The sequence below is a fragment of the Pristis pectinata genome, chromosome 2, assembly GCF_009764475.1.
Source record: "Pristis pectinata isolate sPriPec2 chromosome 2, sPriPec2.1.pri, whole genome shotgun sequence".
Lineage (NCBI taxonomy): Eukaryota > Metazoa > Chordata > Chondrichthyes > Rhinopristiformes > Pristidae > Pristis > Pristis pectinata.
The window spans coordinates 144,347,366-144,362,476 of NC_067406.1; the positions used below are offsets into that span (position 1 = coordinate 144,347,366).

Below are 15,111 nucleotides of genomic sequence, written 5' to 3' on the forward strand. Positions count from 1 at the left end.
CCGCCGAGCAGCGCACATGCGCAAGGGGCAGCGCGGTGGGCGGAGGACGAGCCGTCTGCTGCGGGGGGCAGTCTGTGAGGCGGTGAGCACCTTCTACCTTATGTGGGGTTTCGAGTCGCGGAGAGCCCGGACTCAACGTTCCTCTGGTGGTCCGACGGCCACCTCCTGCCCACCGGGTGGCTGGGTCTGAGGGCAGAGTGACCGGGCCCATCACTGCTGGGTGGTCCGTGAGGGTGTCGGCCTCCACGTCGTGGAGTGGCGGTTACCTGGGCATGGTTCATGTCTGGTAACCCCTGCACGCCACCGACTGCACGGTTCTGAACATCCTGCCAATGTTTCCAGCCCTTGACCCCGGGAACACGCCTGCCCATGGTCCCCAGGTCTGTCTCATACCTGGCCAGCCGCAAACCTGCCGTGTTCCCAGCCCAAGTGCCAGCCCCATATCTGCCCATGTTACTAACCCCCTGCTCTAACCATATACATAGAACACTACAGCACAGTACAGGCCCTTCGGCCCACAATGCTGTGCCGACATTTTATCCTGCTCTAAGATCTACCCAACCCTTCCCTTCCACATCACCCCCTATTTTTTCTATCATTCATGTGTCTGTTTAAGGGTCTACCTGCCCACGTTCCTAACGTCTGGTTTTCACCACACATTTGTCTCACAGATTGCCAGTTAAAAAGCCTGGGAATCAAATAGTTGATGAAACTGGAAGATCATCTTTTAGTATTCCCAGAAACCTCTGCAACAATCTTCTGTGCATACTTTTAATTGTATTATTGATACATGTTCAAACAATTTAAATTAGCTGACCTTGGAGAACCAAGGTGTGAGTTATACTTTATCAGAGAAATTCTTTAAATAAGAAGGAAAATGCTGGAAACTGTCCATGAAGTGGATGGACCACAGGGAAAGGCCTCCAAAGACACTTTTCATTGTGTAGTGTGGCACCATCATCGTTCACGATATAAAAAGTTAGAAATGAACTGCAGCTCAAAACCAAAACAGTGGGTGGTCAGCAGCAACAGAAGTGTATTTGGCCTCGATCCAAATGCCAGGACTAGGTACAGTTGTACCGAAAAATGAGGTCCCGACCTAATGAACCTGCAACACAGGACTACAAGTCTGCTAAATGTATTATTTGACTTCTTTGGGATATGGGCATCACTGGTAAAGCCGGTATTTATTTCCCAATCTCTATCCCTTGAAAATGTGATGACAAGGGAGTAGTTTTTTTAAAGATAATTTCAAAATTAACCATTTGGGTTGGGTCTGGAGTCACATATAGGCCACAGCAGGCAAGGATGGCAGATTTCCTCTCTAAAAGGACATAGTGACCAAAAAGGATTTGTGCAACAATCAGTAGTTTTTATAATCATTGTTAGGTATTGTGCAAATCTTTAGAAAATTCCTGTTCCAAAACTGCCTTAGGTCCTAGATTCCTCACCCATGGAAAATGTCCTCCTTGCGTCAATCCTAAGAAGCTCTTTAGGTATTTTGTATGTTTCAATGAGACAACCTCTCATTCTTCTAAACTCTAGAAAATACAATCTGTCTATTTAACCTCTCCACATACAGCAAACCAACCATCCCTGGGATCAATCTGGCAAAATAGGCATTTAGACTGGCACATGAACAGGCAGGGAATATACGAATGCAGGCAGATGGGATTAGTTTAAATTGGCATCATGGTTGGCACAGACATCCTGAGCCGAAGGGCTTTGTTTTACTGTTCTATGTTCAGACCTTCCTACATGACAAGTATATCCCTTTTTGATAAAGAGACCAAAACTATGCACAATATAGTTACAGCCTCCCCCAGGCCAAAACTAATTGCAGCAAGGTACCTTTACTCCTATACTCAAATCCTCTCATACTGAACGCCAACATTACCATTTGCCTTCCAAATTACTTGTTGCACCTACTGGACAATCATATTTATTGTTGATTTCACCAGGACCACTTTGCTCAATCCCTCATTACAGATTTCATCTAAATGTGGGCCAAAGAGTGGAGTTAGAAATCTTAACTGAGTTTTTTCTTGGAGCTGAAAATTGGTGGGATGGGAGGGAAGGAGGAAGGGAGCAGTTGTTATGTGGTGGAGAGAGGGAGGAGGGGTGAACAGATGAGAGCCTTATGAAAGGAAGGGAGGAAAGGGGCCAAGTGGTAGAACACAAATGATAGAGGAAACTCATGCAGTCACAGGGAGAACTTGTATATTCCAGGATTGAAACTGGATTGTTGGAGCTGGGAGGCAGTAGCTCTACTGGTTCCACAATTGTGCTGTCCATTATACTTAAGAACTCCCCTTTATCTGTCAATCTTTTCTTATGCTCTCTCTCAGCCTCTCCTTGTTTACCTGCTCTGAAGTCTCCTTAATCAGCTTGGTTATCACTATTGTTAACAACCCAGCATCAGTCATGTGTTCTTATGTTCTGTTTCATTTTCTCCTTTGTCTTATTTGGTCTTCTTTGGAGAACATGAGAACACAGTCCTTGTGCATATACCCTTTTCCATGGCTGTTCTAAACCATGTGGTATTATGATTTCTGTTTCCTCAATCTTCCCTTAATCGATAATTGCTCAGTCCTCAGAACCAAGTGCAGCGATGCCACCTTCCTTGATGCACGGAAGCAGAGTTCAGAACACCCTGGAAACTCTTTCTACTCCCAAATATGCTGTTGCTATACTGTCTTATGTCGGATGATTGAAGTCCTGTGTATCACCACTCTATGCCTGTTGCACATCCCTCATATTCCCCCATATGTTTACTCCTCAATACCCTAGTAGTGTGATTTCACCTCTTTCCTTAATTCTAAATAGATAGATTCCCTCCTTTTTCATCTCAGGCCACCATCTCTTTCCAGCACTGCAGTATTCTCAACCAGTACTCCCACTACCCTTCTTTTGATCCCTTCTCTATCATTCCTGGAATCCAGTAATACTTAGAACACATCCCTTCCCCTTTAAGCCAAGTTTCTGTTATTGCCATGTTCATGATTCTTTCAATGAAACTTCTTGGGCCTTAAACAAAGATACACTATCAACCTGACCCCTAACAACAAAGGTCCATGATGACATCCTGGCAATGTGAAAATATGAACCACTTTCAATATGTTGGAGCCACCTCTTAATGAAGCAGATATTGATGATGAAATGTGCCATTATGATCATCTGAAGAAAATATTGCTTGAAGGGCAAGACCTAAAACCTAACACAAAGCTCACAGTTTACTGTACAGCAGTGATCTGTCCCTCCTGTATAATTAGAAGGCAGGACGACTTGAGGCACTCAAACTCTGGAGAGGTACCACCAAAGCTATCTCTGCAAAATCCTCCTAGTGCACTGGCAGGCTAAGTGAACCAATGTTGGCATTTGCTTCCAGATCAATATCCATAGGATCAAGGTTCTAGTTACACTCACCCAACAGATGGGGGCCACACCCATCAGACTCACAAAGTATGCACCCTACCCTGAGTTCTTTTATGGAAGATGATTACCAGGAGTGCGGAGGAAGTGCTTCAAGGATGTTCTCAAAGCTGCTTTTAAAAAAAACTGTAACATTCTCACCAACTCATGGGAATCCTAGCTTAGGACTGATCATAATGAAGAAGGAGCATCTGGAATGGCACTGAGAACCTGAAGTCTTCTTGTCAGGAACGTGGTAGCCCAGCACAAACCATAAAAGGAGCATACCACCTCCATACTACCTAGCCATCCATCCCATCAAACCTTCTCCAGCTATGACAGAGTCTGAACTGGCCTCAACTAGCCATCTCAGGATCAAAGTGGAAGCAATTCATCCTTCATCCTGCCAACTTGCACAAAAGAGAGGAGATGAGGGAGAAGGTAAAATGATGGAAGAGCACTTGGTGGGATGTTGGGGAGTGGGGAAGTGGATAATAGGTAAGGAGATAGTAGTGGGGACAGGAGGATGGGGGAAATAGAGGATGTTGGGGTTCACAGAAAGAGATGATAGAGGAGGTGATGTTTTGCTTTTACACATTTGCTCAGATGCAGTGATGAAGATGAATTCACCATTGAGGTGATCAGTTGATAATGCTTGGTGCAGAGAAACACAATACTGGAAATTCTCAGCAAATCAGGTAGCATCTTTGGAGAGGATATTAACGTTTTTGGGCAGATTACTTGCACCTCACTGACATCTTCCAAGTTAAGGCAAGGGCAGGTTGGGTGAAGAGAAGAACTTAAGGGAAGATTGAAACAAGCAGGAGTGATTAAGAAAGAAATGAAGACGATAACAAGGCAATAAGCAACAAAGATGGTTGAGAACTAGCAACAGTTGAATAATTCACCAGCACCTGCTGACTGGAAAAGGTGGAGACAATGGTTATGGTTTGAAACTGTTGAATTCTGTGTGTAGTTCATAAGGCTGAAGTGCCCAACTGAAAGAAATGGTATTGTTTCTTGTCCTTCAGTTGATCAATTTGAATGTGTTAGAACACGAGAACGTCATGTAGGTCCAGGAGCCTGCTCTGCCATTCAATTTAATGGGATTGATTGAAGAGGGATGCAAGAAGGTTTGGTGCTGCTTAATCTGATGGATAGAATGACACATTTGTGCTGGAACTTTTCTTCTTCTTTGGTTTTTGGATTTGGCTGTGGTTGAAAAACCCAAAATTAATTCCTACCTGTAATTGCTGCTGAGAAGGTACTGATGAGCCACCTTGAACCACGGCAGATTTCTGGTGACAATTGAATGGTTTACTCAACTACTTCAGAGGACATCAAGAGTCAGCTGCATTGGTGAATCACATGGATAAGGATGGCAGATCTTCCCCTGAAGACATTTGCAAATCAGATTAAAAATCAGGTGGAAAACAATGCAGTGCACAAAGGAAAATGGTTGCAGTTGTTGGAGATCAGTCATCTCAGCCCCAGGACATCACTGCAGGAGTTCCTCAGGGTGGTATCCCATGTTTGGCCATCTTCAACTGCTTCATTAATGACCTTCCCTCATCAGGTCAGAAGTGGGGTAGTTCACTGTGCAGTTTTCCATTCCATTTCAACTCTTCATCAAATAAAGCAGTCCATGCCAGCAAGGAATAAGACATAGCAGCGAGGGCATACAAGTGGCAAGTAACATTCACACCACCAAAGTGCTAGGCAATAAGCATCGAAAAGACAGGCAGGTGGGCAGAGGGGTTGGGGGGGGGGGTGCTCTGTTGGTAAAAATGAAATCAAATCCTTAACAAAAGGTGACATTGGATCAGAAGATGTAGAATCCTTGTGGGTCGAGTTAAGAAACTGAAAGGGTATAAAGACCCTGTTGGGACTTATATACAGGCCTCCAAATAGTAGCCAGGATGTGGGGTACAAATTACAACAGGAGGAAGGGGTTAGATAGTCTCAGGCGTGGTTTAAAGGTCGGCACGACATGGTGGGCCGAAGGGCCTGTATTGTGCTGTATTGTTCTATGCTTCTATGGAGATAGAAAGGGCAATGTTACGGTGGTCATGGCTGCTCTCCCCATCCCAGACCTACCTCTGGTGAAGTGAAATGTATTTTGCAGAAGACAACTTATATCATGCTTTTACATTGAATGTTTAAAAGTTGGGGAAAAGCAGCAATACATAAGGGGATTGGGGAGGTATTGTCTGGGAAATGTGGTGAGGTTGAGGAGGGAGTTGTGAGAAGGGATGAATATTTTTGTAACATATACCTGTGGAAACAATGTCTTGTGATAGGTGCATGAAAGGAGCAAACAGCTGGTGCATTAAGAATGAGAATGACAGCTGGTGCAGTGTCCTCTTGTGGATGGTGATAGGGGATATGGTTTAAGGGTATTCATTGCTCTGAAAGCATACAGTCTTTGACGTTCTTTAGTACATTTCCTGATATGCCACTAACCAAGTTTTGAGGTGCTATTTAGCATCTACATTTGCAAGAAAAGCAGAACCATCCTACTTTTGACCACTTCCAGAAACACCAACACACAGATGTCAGGAGTCCATTATTAAGGATAATGTTTTGGGGTAATTGGAAGCATATGATAAAATAGGCTGAAGCCAGCATGGTTTCCTTAAAGGGGGATTATGCCTGACAAATCTGTTGGAATTCTTTAAGGAAGTAACAAGCAGGATAGACAAAGGAGAGTCAGTGGATATTGTTTACTTGGATTTTCAGAAGGCCTTTGACAAGGTGCCATATATGATGCTGCTAAACAAGATAGGAGCCCATGGTATTACAGGAAAGGTACTAGCGTGGATAGAAGGTTGGCTGACTGGCAGAAGGCAAAGAATGGGAATAAAGGGGACCTTTTATGGTTGGCTGCCAGTGACTAGTGGTGTTCCCCAAGGGTCGGTGTTGGGTCTGCTACTTTTCAAGTTATATGTTAATGATCTGGATGACGGAATTGATGGCTTTGTGGCCAAGTTTGCAGACGATACAAAGATAGGTGAAGGGGCAGGTAGTGTTGAGGAAGCAGGGAGTTTGCAGAAGGACTTGGACAGGTTGGGAGAATGGACAAAGAAGTGGCAGATGGAATACAGCGTAGGGAAGTGTATGGTCATGCACTTTGGTAGAAGGAATAAAGGTGCAGACTATTTTCTAAATGGGGAGAAAATTCAGAAATCGGAGGTGCAAGGGGAGTTGGGAGTCCTAGTGCAGGATTCCCTAAAGGTTAACTTGCAGGTTGAGTCAGTAGTAAGGAAGGCAAGTGTAATGTTGGCATTGATTTCAAGAGGACTAGAATATCAAAGCAAGGATGTAATGCTGAGGCTTTACAAGGCATTGGTCAGACCACATTTGAAGCATTGTGAGCAGTTTTGGGCCCCATATCTAAGGAAGGATGTGCTGGCATTGGAGAAAGTCCAGAGGAGGTTTACAAGAATGATCCCGGGGATGAAAAGTATGAGGAGCGTTTGATGGCTCTGGGCCTGTACTTGCTGGAGTTTAGAAGGATGAGGGGGATCTCATTGAAATATACTGAATATTTAAAGGCCTGGATAGAGCGGACGTGAGAGGATGTTTCCAGTAGTGGGAGAGTCTTGGACCAGAGGGCACAGCCTCAGAATAGAAGGATGTCACTTTAGAACAGAGATGAGGAGGAATTTCTTTAGCCAGAGGGTGGTGAATCTGTGGAATTCATGGCCACAGATGGCTATGGAGGCCAAGTCATTGGGTATTTTTAAAGCAGAGGTTGATAGGTTCTTGACTAGTAAGGGCGTCAAAAGTTAGAATATAGAATATAACAGCACAGTACAGGCCCTTCAGCCCACGATGTTGTGCCAACCTTTTAACCTACTCTAAGATTGATCTAACTATTCCCTCCCCATACCCCTCCATTTTTCTGTCAACCATGTGCCTATCTAAGAGTGTTTTAAAATGTCCCTGATATATCTGCCTCTACCAGCACCCCTGGCAGCACATTCCACACACCCATCACTGTGTTTTTAAAAAATATATTACCTCTGCTATCCCCCCTGTACTTTCCTCCAATAACCTTAAAATTATGCACCCTCGTATTCGCCATTTCTGCCCTGGGAAAAAGTCTCTGGCTGTCCACTGATCTATGCCTCTTGTACACCACTGTTAGGTCACCTCTCATTATCCTTCAGTCCAAAGAGAAAAGCCCTAAGTCGCTCAACCTATCCTCATAAGACATGCTCTCCAATCAAGGCAACATCCTGGTAAATCTCCTCTGCACCCTTTCTAAAGGTTTCACATCCTTCCTATAGTGAGGCGACCAGATAGAGCTGCAACATTACCTCGTGGCTATTGAACTCAGTGCCCTGACTAATGAAGGCCAACATGCCATGTGCCTTCTTAACAACTCTATCAACTTGCACAGCAACTTTGAGGCATGTATGGACTTGGACCCCAAGATCCCTCTCTTCCTTCACACTGCAAAGTAACCCTGTATTCTGCCTTCAAATTCAACCTTAAAGTTAATCACTTCACACTTTTCTGGGTTGAACTTCATCTGCCACTTCTCAGCCCAGCTTTGTGTTCTATCAATATCCTGTTGTAACCCTCGATACCCTTCTACACTGTCCACAACACCACCAACCTTTGTATCATCAGCAAACTTACTAACCCACCCTTCCACATCCTCATCCTCCCAAACTTCTGAATGAGCCTATCATGGGTAACCTTATCAAACACCTTACTAAAGTACATATACACCACATTCACTGCGCTACCCTCAATGTGTTTTGTCGCATCCTCAAAGAATTCAATCAGGCTCGTGAGGCATGACCTGCCCCTCACAAAGCCATGCTCACAATCCCTAATCAGACTATGCTTCTCCAAATGCTCATAATTTCTGCCCCTATTAATCTTTTCCAATAATTTGTCCAACACTGAAGTAAGACTCACTGGTCTATAATTCCCAGGGTTATCCCTACTCCCTTTCTTAAACAAAGGAAAGAACATTTGCCACCTTCCAATCATTTGGTACTACTCCTGTGACCAGTGAGGATGAAAAGCTCATCGCCAAGGGCTCAGAAATCTCTTGCCTCACTTCCTGTAGTATCCTGGGATATATCCTGTCCGGCCCCAGGGACTTACCTATCCTAATGTTTTTCACAAGTTCCAGCACATCCTCCTTCTTAACATCGACATGTTCTAGCTTATCAGCCTATTTTATGCTGTCCTCACAAACGTCAAGGTCTCTCTCACAGGTGAACACTGAAGCAAAGTATTCATTAAGGACCTCCCATACCTCCTCCGACTCCAGGCACATGTTTTCTCCTCTATCCCTAATCAGTCCTACCTTCACGCTAGTCATCTTCCCGTTCTTCACATACGAGTAGAACGCCTTGGGGTTTTCCTTAATCCTACTCGCCAACACCTTCTCATGCCCCCTTCTAGTTCTCCTAAGACCATTATTAAGCTCCTTCCTGGCTACCTTGTAACCCTCTAGAGCCCTGTCTGATCCTTGCTTCCGAAACCTTAAGTTAGCTTCTTTCTTCCTTTTCACTAGATATTCCACATCTCGTCAACCATGGTTCCTTCACCCTACCATCCTTTTCCTGCCTCAGTGGGACAAACCTATCCAGAACCCACTTCAAGTGTTCTCTGAACAACCTCCACATTTCCATTGTGCATTTCCCCGAGTATATCTGCTCCCAATTTACACTCCCAAGTTCCCTGCCTAATAGCATCACAATTCCTCCTCCCCCAATTAAATACTTTCCCATACTGTCTGCTCCTATCCCTCTCCAAGGCAAGGGTAAAGGTCAGGGAGTTGTGGTCACTATCTCTGAAATGCTCACCCACCAAGAGATCTGAAACCTGACCAGGTTCATTGCCTTGTACCAGATCCAGAATGGCCTCTCTTCTCGTTGGCCTGTCTACATGTTGTGTATATTGTGTCAGGAATCCTTCCTGTACACACCTAACAAATTCTGCCCCATTCAAACTTTTTGCACTAATATTCAATATTAGGGAAGATGAAATCACCCATGACAACAACAACTCTAATTTTTGAGCCTTTCCAAAATCTGCCCCCCACCCCCACCCCCCCCCAAATCTGTTCCTCTCTGTTCCTCAGTCTCTCTGTTGCTATTGGTTGGGGGGAAGTCTAGAGAATACTCCCAATAGAGTTCCCATTTCTGACTTCCACACTGACTCAGTAGACAATCCCTCCAGGACGTCATCCCTTTCTGCAGCTGTGACACTGTCCCTGATCAGCAAAGCCACTCCCCTGCCTCTTTTGCCTCCTTCCCTGTCCCTTTTGAAACATCTAAGGCCTGGAATATCCAGCAGCCATTCCTGCCCTTGTGAAAGCCACGTCTCTGTTATGGCCACAACATCATAGTTCCGTGTACTGACCCATGCTCTAAGTTCATCACCCTTGTTCCTGATACTTCTTACATTAAAATAGACACACTTCAACCCATCCAACTGACTGCAGTTTTGCACTATCAAGTGGCTATCCTTTCTCACCGTCTCTATACATGCTGCATCAACCATACACCAACTGCCCCATCTTCTGACCTATCACTCGGGTTCCCATCCCCCTGCCAAACTAGTTTAAACCCTAGCAAACCTGCCCACAAAGATATCGGTCCCCCTCCAGTTCACGTGTAACCCATCCCTTTTGTACAGGTCGTACCTTCCTCAGAAGAGATCCCAATGATCCACAAATCTGAAACCCTGCCCCCTGCACCAACTCCTCAGCCACACATTCATTTGCCTAATCAACCTATTCTTACCCTCACTGGTACGTGGCACAGGCATCAAATAAAGATTACTACCCTTGAGGCCCTGCTTTTCAGCTTCCTCCCTAATTCCCTATACAGGAAGTCCCCGGGTTGCAAACGAGTTCCGTTTCTGAGACTGTTCGTAACCTGATTTTGTATGTAACTCGGAACAGTGTCCGCACATGCGCACTTGGGCCGGGGGATTGTGGCTCCACATGGCCCCAGCTGCACATACGCGCTTGGCCCAGGGTTGGGCCAAAGAAGGTGTACCGCCACCGTGCTAGGATCTGGGGCCAGACCCGCTTACGAACCAACCACAAAGGTAAGTACGGGTGTTCGTAAGTCGGGGACTTCCTGTATTCACTTTTCAGGACCTCATCCTTTTTCCTACGTACTTCATTGGTACTAATGTGTACCATGACTTCTGGCTGCTCACCCTCCCCTTTAGAATGCTGTGGACCCAATCTGAGATGTCCTGACCCTGGCACCTGGGAGGCAACATACCATCTGGGAGTTTCTTTCACGTCCACAGAATCTCCTGTCTGCTCCCCTAACTACAGAGTCCCCTAACACTATTGCTCTCCTCCCCCCTTCCCTTCTGAGCCACAGAGCCAGACTCAGTGCCAGCGACCTGATAGGTCATCCCCCCAACAGTATCCAAAGCGGTAAACCTGTTGTTGAGGGGAATCGCCATAGGAGTACTCTGCACTACCTGCCCTTCCCCTCTCCTGACAGTTACCCAGCCATCTGCAACTTAGGTGTGGCTACGTCTCTGTAGGTCTTATCTATCGTCTCCTCATTCTCCCGTATGAGCCGAAGGTCATCCAGCTGAAGCTCCAGTTCCCTAACACAGTCTGTAAAGAGCTGCAGCTGGATGCACCTCCCACAGATGTAGCTATCAGGGAGATGAGATCTCCCATATTTGGCAGGAAGAACACACCTGTGTATTCTACTACTTTAGCAGGGCACTAATAAACAAAGGAAGAAAAAAAGAAACTTAACTGAAACTTACCATAGCCTCTTGAGCCAAAGCCTCAGCTCTCCACTCGAACACTGGTCCATTCCAACAATAGCCGCTCCGCTTGACCCTACCTTCTTCTTATTAGTTCGTGCCAACTGGCTAATTTCCCATTCAATTATCACCTAACAATTCTCAGCTGTGCCTCTTATATTTTCTGGAAATACCTAGAAAAGAAGTGTGTCCCAACACTCACCTCTATACGGCTCCCATATCTTGCACTGAGGGTCCCGCTTCTTGCTCCAAGTCACAGCCCTTGCTACCTGGAAAAGGTAGGAGAGAAGGCAGGAAAATGGGGTTGAGAGGGAAAAATAAGTTAGCCATGATTGAATGGCGGAGCAGACTCGATGGGCTGAATGGCCTAATTCTGCTCCTATTGTCTTATGGAAACTCTGGGACAGCCAATTATACTTCAAAGTTAAAACAGTGTTGAAAGTCAGTGAATGAGATCTTCCTTTAAGAGGTGCTTTCTCTAACTAAATGTCCTGCCTCTGACCTGCAGAAAAGTGTTCAAGAAAGCTACTGCATGCAGACTTCAATCCTATTACAATGAGGCATGGAAGGTAAAATCCATCAGTGCCATCTTCAGGTAATCATCAGAACCTGTCCCCTTTATTGCTGATCAAAAATTCAACCCCAGAGAATAAGAGAAACAAATAAATGCAGAGACCCACAGACAAACTGGAAGAAATATAGGACTAAGAGAGAGGTTATTCAAATATAGCGAAACAAAGAAAACATATAAACAAAGGGTTACAGAGATGTTGGCAATATGCCTGAAAATGACAAGTTTGCAGAGTTATGGGATCAAAGTAGAAAGGTGGAGGCCAATTGAATCGTTCTTCCAAAGAGCCAGCAGAGGCAATGATGGATCAAGTGACCCTGACCTAGTTCTATGATTCCATGACTAATGCACAGAGAGAAACACAGACAGACAGACAGACAGACACACACACACACACACACACACACACACACACACACACACACACACACACACACACGTAACCAGGGAGCAAGGAATGTAAATAAATGTAGATAAACAACGATACTGAAGCTGAGGAAAGTAGAATGATGCAGAGTGATAAATACAGGGAAAAATTGAGAGCCTAGTGAGGCATAAATTTTGCTGTGGAAATAAATACCATACTGTACAGAAAGAGAGTGTAAATATAATTACTGGCACAGAGATAAATACTGCACCATACTAACATACGTCCCAGCTGCAGAATGAACATGGATAAAGAAAGGATGAAAACAGAAATACCACACAATCCTAAATCCACAGACATAAATAAATACAGAGAGAGACACACATATAAATACAGAGGGAGGTTCAGAGTTCCAGTGAGATTCAAATAAGTATGAGGAGAACATCAAAGAGATAAATACAGTGTTTCATTTTGTCTCCGTTGGCACTTTTCACGATGCAGTGCAGTTAAGGGAGTGCTGCGTCATAAGTGGTGGCATCTTTCAGGAAAAATGTTAAATCTGTCTACTCAAGTGGATGTAAAATGTTCCACAGAGTCAAGAATATCGATTGATGACCTGGTCAAAGGCCTTTCAGGCAACATAACCAAAATCATTTGCTATGTATCGGATATTGTTATGCACAGTTTGATGTTTAGAGCAACTACAACTTGCCCTTATGTACAAACATCCCAACTTGCTTTCCCATATTAAAATAGTGACTGCATTTAAAGTAATTGTACAAGAGTATGTTAAGGGTGATCTTTAAAAGCGGGTTATTTTCCTTCAGAGGTGTATGGAATCAGTAGGCATAACAGAGGTAGACATAAGTACTGAGGTGAAAACTGGAGATAAACATGATGAAAACTGCAGAGGTATTGGGAGGGAACGTATTCACAGATGGAACAAGAGGGGTGAATTTTAATAATGTGAAAACATGAGGTGTGAACATAAAACAATCCAGAATTGAATTGGTTTATCATTGTCACTTGTATTTGCATACCATTCATACAGATCAATTCATTACACAGTGTATTGAAGTAATACAAGGTGAAACAATACAGAATGCAGAAATAAAGTGTCACAGCTGCAGAGAAAGTGTAATGCAGGTAGACAATAAGGTGCAAGGTCATAATGAGGTAGATTGTGAGATCAAGAGTCCATCGTGCTAGGGAACCGTTCACATGCATTATCTGTTTTTCTTTTAACAAAGTCAGCTGATTATCTTTGTATCTCTGAGTTTGCCACCCAATTTGGTTTTGGCATGATTTCGTTTCTATTTTCTGAAACCAGTGGGCTAGCCATGCAAATTCCATGATGTTGGAATTATTATGGTCAGTCATAGGCCTCTTGTTTTTCAGGTCTTGTTTTGCGAGAACTTCAATCTGCCTTAAGGGTGCAACCTGAATGTGCTTTTGGGGGGTTCAAATATTGGTGCCCTTTCTTAGTCACAAGAATACGCAGCCAGCAATAAAGGCATGGTTACAGGTTGCTAAGAACAACAGTGGCTGGAGTGTAGTGCCATGCTCCTGCACTCAATAATCTCTGCAAGGCAGAGAAGGTGGGGGCAATAATGTGTTGACCTACTTCTGATGTACATAGCACCCAACTACTTCCACCTTGTGCCAACTTACCATGCAGGTGATCTGTCTTTCACGTGTCTGTACGCCAATGATACTAACAGATTCTTCTGCAATGTCAAGACAAACCTTCTTCAAAGTCTCCTTTACAAGTGCTCTTCATCACTGTTACTGTTGTCCAGAAATCTTTTTTTCTCCACCTTGCAGCGTGTGCAAAGAATACTAATGAAAGACTGAGAACCTAGAGGTGTCCCTCCAGCCACTAGTCATTATCAAAGACTAAGCAAATCTGGCTATGTGAGGTGAGGCAATGGGAGCCTACCAGAAGCTTGGGTCAGATTCAATATGAAGCAACCACATGGCATGTAACATTCAACCATGGTTGCTTGATATTAATAATCACTGAAATATGATTACAGGGATAAAGATAAGTATTTGTATCTCCAATATACTCATTTGTGTCTTTTCTCCCACATATTCTCGCGTTTTGATGATGGCAACTGCTGAGAGGAACTCACTCCCTTCAAGGGTATATTTTATAGGTGGGATGATGGGAAAGAAAGTTGGATTGACACATGATCATCTGCCCTTCACACAAGTAAGAGCAGATGAAGGGTCCATGTTGGAGAGCCCAAGATTCTTTTGCTCTGCTGAGCTGGATGCAGGTACACTACCCATGGCCTGCCAGCAAAAGATGGTTCCTGAGCAGCAGAAGAGGTGCAGTGTACTGGCAGGCATTTCAAGAGTATAATGCACGTTTGCAGAGGCATTGCAAGAATCCATCCAAAGCATGAATGACATGATAAAGAAGGTGATTTTTTTTCTCAGCCAAATGAAGCCAGATTACACACAATATAAAATCACTGCCACAGTTCATCTCTCATTTCTTTCCCCATTTTCTTCATTGTTGTACTGTTGGTCCTGAAGATCTGTTTCTCACTTGCATTTTATTTTGCACAACATTATACTTTTATACCTTTTACTACTACTAGGTTATACTTTTATTAAACTGATGTTATTTAATGGCACTTTGCATAACATCTCATGGATTCTAGGAGGTCAGTGCAGTAAATAAATTTCTCAGATTCTAATGAAATAATGTTAATTATGCTGCAGATTAAAGATTTTATTATCTGACCTGACAGAGACTCTGTCAGAAGAGCTGCTAACCAAAATGTCCTAAATATGTTTATTTTGTTAGTTTTATCCATATTATCAGCATCTATTTATTAAAACCATTAAGTCAATTTATAACTTCCAAATTGTATTATCCTGAGTAAAAAGATTAACAAATTTTGTAGAAGTTTTCTTTAATGATGTATTGAAACCATTTTTTTGTTTTCTGAGAATATTTTTAAAATTATGAATTAGA

The 15,111-nt window shown here is 43.8% G+C and overlaps 1 protein-coding gene across 1 annotated transcript in view; it reads left to right on the plus strand.

Annotated features, from left to right (window-relative positions):
- Positions 1-27: 27 nt before the first annotated feature.
- bdh2 (3-hydroxybutyrate dehydrogenase, type 2) overlaps positions 28-15,111 on the plus strand; it is a 63,557-nt gene continuing 48,473 nt past the window's right edge. Inside the window, exons 1-2 of the mRNA XM_052044784.1 lie at positions 28-82; positions 11,693-11,779. The gene's annotated coding sequence lies outside the window, so the exon portion shown is untranslated. The remainder of the gene's footprint in view (positions 83-11,692; positions 11,780-15,111) is intronic.